Raw genomic sequence first — 7,593 nt, 5'->3', positions numbered from 1 at the left:
AGAAGGACACCCTTTTGGCTCAATACATTGGCATCATAGAACCAATGCCCTCAACTGATAAATGGCCAGATGTATGCCAAAATCCCATAGACCCACCATCAGAGTCTGTGTTGCCTGGGAGGCCAAAAAAAGCTCGCATGAGGGAAACAGATGAGCCTCCACCAGCCACTGCAACTAAAGCAAGTCGGGTAGGCCAGCCTAACCATTGTAGCAATTGTGGGTCAGTAGGGCACTCAAAGTGTTCTTGTAAGAATCCAGCAAAGGATCAGGTATAAATGTTTAAATATGTTAAAATATGGTGAAATCTGGTTTGTATGTTAAGTTGGTATGAAATTATTGCTTGTAATTTGGTATAGTAATCAGGTATGCAATCTGATATATGGTATCTTACTGCTATAGTTGTAGCAATCTATTGCAGCAAAATAGAGGGGCTACTAATGTTATTACCTTTCATACTCATGCAGAATGTTAAAGGAAAAAGAATGGGAAGGCCACCAAAGAAAAATCCAACCCCATCAACTGTAAGAAGAAATACTAGAAGAGCTAAGCAACAAGCAAGGGAGGATGCACAAGGTGGTTCAACCTCACAAACCCAACCACAACAATCTCAGCAACAGTAAAACCAGATGGCAGATTTTTTTTGTCATCAACCTCTGTTTTATGCAATAGCCTAATTTTTTGTATCTGTTTAGTTTTATGTAATCTGGTTTAGGCAATAGCCTTGTTACTGAACTATAACAGATGACATATGTTATTAGGCCACTCCTCTATACTTTCTGGTTTGTAACCAAAAACATCATGTTTTGTTCAAGAGGAAGCTAATATATATTGCATTATCTTTCTTGCAAAAAATCTATGCTTAACATTACAGGAGGTTGTTGAACATCATTAAGAAATAATATTGATGCACTTCTTTTCTCTTTCAATTCCATTGAGAAATAAGAAAACCAATTTGTAAAATAAATAACACTTGAGTTTTTATCTAGTGCACCAAATATAAAGACTAACAAGATTCACCAAATTGCATTCATTCAAAACTAACATAATTACAATACAGAGGCCAATAAGGATGCCTCAAATGTTTACATTTTACAAACCAAACACCAACACTACTTTAAGATCCATAATATAACTAAAACAATTACAATACAAATTAATTTTCCCCAACTAATAATAATTGTTATCCCATTATTACAGTGAGCACAAACATTACAAGCAACATCATTTTTAACATGTATTCCATCCTCTGCCACGAAGCTTCTCACCCATCCTGGAACCATACCTCTTCGAGATGATGAAGACTCTGAATCGACCCACCGAAAGAAATCACAACCCCCATCAGACTGTAAGATTGTTAAGAACAAAAAAAAAATGAAAGATAACTATAACAACAACCTCCAAAAAATAGGTTTAGACATATGACTTTTAATCTAAATTTGGTTTTGGTCTTCAATCTAGTTTTACATTTCAGTATGCTATTTTGCTTCATATTGAAACTTACTTTCACTCTGGAGCACCAATCTAATGCAACGCGCAACCAAAAACAAAAAATTGAAACTTACTTTCACTCTGGAGCAAGTTCTGAACCTTCTCCCAGGATTTTGCTTGGTCCATGAAGTCCTCACGACTAATTGCAATCCATAATTGCAGCTCACACAATCAAACTCATCCCTATTCCTTCCTCGATTGTGCACACCCGAAGAGATGAAAATGAACCTTTTGTTGCCATTTAAAATGCCACAGACCCTCAACCGATGGATTATTAAGTCGACGGCAATGGCTTCCTAAGCCACGTTCGAATGGTTTTTTACGGCAATGGCTTCATCTGATGTGAAGTAGAAGGTTTAAAACAAAAGCTCCCATTTATTTATTTTTCATTTGTTTTAGGAAATGTTTTGAATTATCTGGTGCGTACACGTGTACACCCAGAAGCCACAAACGGAGAAAACCAAACGGAATAACAATTTTTGGTACTATGGATACTTTTGCCACTAAAAATAAACTTTGGGTCTATGCCGCGTACAAAACCCAAACTTTGGGTAATTTTGCCACAATTATCCCTTTTTTAATTTCTATTCTAGTTACGTGCTTCTAATCTTTCTCATAAGATCATTAAGATCATGATGAAGCAACTTGTAACTAGATAATATTTATGTTGTATGTTGATTTCCCTTGTAATGCAACACAATTTATGGATTTTTCTTCTTTGTATATGTCTTTCATCATTAATATCTCATGTTTTGGATTGTTAGATAATATTGCACTTTGTTCTTCATTTTACAAAACATAATATTCTTTGTGTAAGATGTGTCATTAAATTGTACACATCCAATGCTTAGAACAAAAATATTATGTTTTGCCTTATAAATAATGTTATTTGATTTTTTGTTGTTTCGTTAGGTTGATTCACATTAAATGCTTTGAAATTATATTTTTTTTGAAAAGTGAAGAAAAATCCTATCTTTTTAGAAATAATTTGTGCTTAAAATTATAAATCTATTTGGAAAATGATAGCTTGACTTATTTTAACTATCACTAAAACTTGGGAATCAATATACTAATAAGTATTATTAAACTTACATTTTGTGGATTCTAGTGTCTTAATAATCTTTATTTTACAACTTATTTTCAAATCATAATTGGTTTATTTTTATTCTTTTAAATAGCCTTATTTTAAATCTTTTATTTTATGAACATGACATTAAATCTCATCAATCTTTGGAGCTAGGTTAGAATTTATTAATTTTGGTTTAAAATAGTTTTCTTTTTTGAATTTAGACAACTCATTTGGGTTCGACATCCTTGCTTACACGATCACTATTCTATATGAACGATTTGTGCGCTTGTGATATAAATATTTAAAACATACCCGTTTTGGGCCCATCAAGTTTTTGGCACCGTTGCTAGGGAGTTGCAAGAAAATAAACGAACTTTTTGTCAAAGTTAGTGAATTATTCTACTAGTTATTTTAATTTTTTCACTTAAAAAAAACTATACATACAAAAATATAAAAATATATTTTATATAAAAACTAGAAAAAAGATAAAAAGAAAATTTGTGACGGTTCTACCAGCCATAAAAATTATATATTTATATTTATTGTTTTTTTAGTTGACGACACTTGTACCTCCTAACCTTTTGTTAGGAGTGTGTCCTAAAAGCATGTAAACGACATTTTTTTTCTGTGAATAAATAAATACAATGGTTTATTATTATTGTTATATTTAGATTGTTAAATTATTGTTTGAATAATTTTGTAAATATCAGAAAAATTCCATATTCATTATTGAGGATGTGATCTTGTATTAGTACGAGAGAATTAAGATCACATGAATGAATAAAAATAGTCAACAACAACAAATTAAAGTTATGGAATTCTTTAATTGTAGTTGTAAGTACAGTTTGTTGAGTATCATAATGATAAAAATAATCTAGATTCGGATTATTGATGTGGTAAGACATCTCGGTAAGGGTGTTTTATATAATATGATTATATATGACATGGACAGATATGAATTAAAGTCTTTATCCAAAAACCATTTAACAATAAAGACTTGTAATTCATATGATAACTGATGATCATTTATAGATCAACCTAAATCCTGAGTGTTCATGAACTCCTGTTCATGTTTATTAAATCTTTTGATTCATTCGTTAAGGTCTCTTCAAAGAATGAGGCTAATGACTTTTATTTTGGAGATTTAATATCATGGATGGCTGGGAACATGTATCAACAATACAGAATCTAATATTTCCTAACAGATCGTATATTAGTTCCCTTAAGGGTTAATTCTGCAACTGAATGATTTTGAGCTCAAATCTATAATTAGATTATAGATTAATTATTCACTAGTGAATTAATGGTACTTAAGTAATAAGAAGTAAATTAGAAAGGTAAAATGGTAATTGTTCCATTCTAATTTATGAACTAATTAATTAGAGGGTGGAACTATTGTAAGATGGTTATATCAATGGACGACTTAAGATAAAATTTCTGTAAAAGTATATCTATAACATAAAGAGTGCAATTATGAATTTATAGTGGAGAAATATCAGAATTAATAAATTAACTATTATAATTAAAGAGTTTAATTATTTAGTTTCAATTTATTGGAGCTTAATGTTATAGATCCATGGTCCCCGAAATGGCTCAAACAAACACTGACAAATGTACATACAAAAATGGGCAAAAGGACTTATTTGATAAGTAAAATATTTATGCATCAAATATAATTATATGTAATTAATTAATTATTTGATTTAACAAAAATATAATTAATTTTGAATTAATTTATTTTTAGGATTTTTGGTATTTAAATAATAATAAAAATTGGGAAAAATCACATGCCATCCCTGGCATGTGGTACACGTATAGCACAGTGCACAGTCACTGTGCTACACGCATAAGAGACTCTGAGCAGTTTCTTGGTTCCACAATTTTAGTTATTTAAATATTAAATAAATAATGAGATATTGTAATATGATTAAAATATTATTATTTAAACAAAATCTGATAGCTGATTAGTTATTTTCAAATTGTTTAAAATAACTAATATTTTATTTTTAATAAATTGGATATATTAAATATAGGATATCAGTTTTTTAGAACGTAACTTTTCAGGGATAGAAAAATATCTTGAAATCTCTCTCAAAGAAAGAGAACAGTGATACAAACAAAAGTCACTGTTCTTCACAAAACCTAGGTCCAAATTTTATCAGATCTCATGTGTTGAGAACATCTGATAAATAGATTTTGCCTATTTTTTTGTATAGTGAGCCCACACTCGTTCTTTGTGTGCTGAGAACATTTTGGAAGATCTTGGTGTGAGATCTCAAGGATTTTGCCATACAAAAAGATAGCAGCAAGGACGGACCTGAGGTAATTTTCTGTTCATGTCTTTGATTCAATATATATATGCATGTGAAGAAGTAGATCTAGAAATCTTGTGGGATTAAATTAACAATTTGATTGTTGTTCCGCTGCGTATAATCTCTGGTTTGATCAATAAAAATCAACACCTTTGTTGTAATTTTCTTTATTTATCTTGTTGTTTTTTTTTTGTGTTTTTGCAATTCACTAGTTGATGGCAATTTTTCCTTCTAGCTAGTTGAGGCAAAGTTGATGGAAATTTTGCCTCCTAGTCTTTTATCTTATGTTTTAGTTGATGGCACTTGTGCCTCCTAATTTTTACCTTATTTTTGTTATGGTTGATGACATGCTATGCCTCCTTACTCTTGCCTAATTTTTGATAATCTTATTTAATTTTACTGTATATTTCTTTGTCTTTTATCATATTATTGTGTAATTGTGAAAAATACTTTTAAAAAAAACCTAAATCTTGTCCTTTCACCATAAGCAATTTTTGCTTAAAGGAAATTTGAACAAAATTCCCAATCCGCCTCTACTAATTAACCTCAGGGAGTTGTTAGTGGTGTGGGAGTAAGTGGAATCAAATAAGCCCGGGGACAAGTAAACCATAAAAATTATATTATTGTGAAATCTTTAAAAATTCTATGTGTTGCGGTTTTAATTGATCTTCAACATCAGAAAATTGTTTGTTTGAGATCATCTTTGTTGCCTTGTTTGTGAAAATTGTATGCATCATTGAATGTAACTCTAAAAATCAATTAGTAAAATGACGTTTATCTTTGTTTGAAATTGAAAGTGTTAGTAATCTGAGCATCATGGAACCAATTGCTAATATTAATAGAAATCCTGTTGATGAAAATATTGTGCCTGAAAAAACTTTGCTTGAATATTTTGCACCTATTTCATCTAATGCTCCTTCATGTATTGTTCTTCCTACTACTTCTGCTACCCAGTTTGAGCTTAAACCATCAATCATTCAATTGTTTCCATCTTTTTATGGGTTATATAGAGAGGATCCTTATATGCATGTCAAAGATTTCTTTGAAATTTGCTCAACATTTAAATTTCAAAATTTTTCTGATGAGTCGGTCAAACTAAGAATATTCCCTTTTTCATTAAAAGACACATCAAAAGCTTGGTTAAATTCCCTTCCCATGGGGTCTATAACTACATGGGATCAACTTTATAATAAATTCTTACTAAAAAAATTTCCTATGTCTAAAACTGGTAGTCTAAGGAGAGAAATCTCCGAGTTTTTTCAAAAAGATAATGAAGAGTTTTATGAGTGTTGGGAAAGATTTATTATTAAAATGTCCTCATCATGGTTTTGAAAAATGGAGACTTGTAAAATATTTTTATGATGGTTTGACTCCCTCTAATCGTCAAATGATTCAATCTATGCATATCGGAAATTTTTTTAAAATTTCAAGGACAAGAGGCTTAGGACACCCTTGAAGATTTATCTGTCAATTTACAACAATTGAATTATTTTTATCCTAGGTCTAGGACAACTAATTCACTATAAAGAGGAGGAAGGTATGAAGTAAAAGATGAATTAGACTTAAGAACATCCTTAGACATATTAGCGAGAAAAGTAGAAGCTTTAGTCATAAGACAAACTATAAATTCTCCAATACAACCAAGAAAAGATGTATGTTCTATACGTTCTAGTCCTTGTCATAATGCCCAATCATGTCCTTCCTACCAAGAAGCCTTTTCTGAGGAGGCCAATGCTCTTCATGCTTATGGGAAACCAAATGATAGCCCATTTTCATCCACTTATAATCCAAATTGGAGAAACCATCCAAACTTTTCATAGAGACAAAACCAACCTCCAATGAATCAAGGGCACCAATACAACATGCAAAAACAAAACTCATGCCCCACAAAATCAACCATATCCTCAACAAAGGAAGCATTCCTTAGAAGATACTTTACAACAATTTATGCAGTCCACTACACAAATCCTACAAAATCAGCCTCAATCAATTATCAAACTCGAGACACAAGTAGGATAACTCACTACTGCTTTAGCTGGTAGAGAAAAATGAACATTCCCTAGTCAACCTATCATAAATCCAAAAGGTCAATATGAGAGATAGGAAAGTCTAATCATAATGGAGAACTCAAATCAATTTCAACTCTTAGGTTTGGAAAGAACATTGTCAAACTCGATTACATACCCGAGGTTGAAAAAGAAAAAGAAAAGAATCAGCATTCTAGTTCTAATGCCAATGACTCTTCAAATAAGGATACTCAAATCCATCCTTTCTCTCCAAAAGCTCCATTCCCACAAAGATTACTTTCAATTAAAAAAGGCGGTTAATATAATGACATCTTAGAATTTTTTAAACAAGTTAGTATCAATATCTCCTTCTTAGATGACATTAAACAAATTCCTGCCTACTCTAAATTTTTAAAGATCTTTGTATTGTAAAAAGAAACACTAATGTTCCTAAAAAGGCAGTTTTAACTGAACAAGCTAGTTCCATTATTCAATATAAAAGTCTTGTTAAATATAAAGATCCTGGGTGTCCCACAATTTCATGCATTATTGGTGATCATTTTATTAACAAAGCTTTACTTGATTTCGGTGCTAGTGTGAATTTATTGCCTTATTCTGTTTATAAGAAACTTGGTCTTGGTGAACTAAAATCTACTTCTATAACTCTTCAATTAGCCGATTGTTCTGTGAAAATTTCTAGAGGCATTATAGAGGATGT

The 7,593-nt window shown here is 31.0% G+C and overlaps 1 pseudogene; it reads right to left on the bottom strand.

The window, feature by feature from the left end:
* Positions 1 to 6,099: 6,099 nt before the first annotated feature.
* LOC133781186 (small nucleolar RNA R71) lies at positions 6,100 to 6,198 on the bottom strand (annotated as a pseudogene).
* Positions 6,199 to 7,593: the final 1,395 nt, after the last annotated feature.

This window comes from Humulus lupulus, chromosome 5, assembly GCF_963169125.1.
Source record: "Humulus lupulus chromosome 5, drHumLupu1.1, whole genome shotgun sequence".
In the NCBI taxonomy this organism is placed as follows: Eukaryota; Viridiplantae; Streptophyta; class Magnoliopsida; order Rosales; family Cannabaceae; genus Humulus; species Humulus lupulus.
Note: the sequence above shows the minus strand (reverse complement) of the source record. Positions and strands in the feature narration are given on the sequence as shown.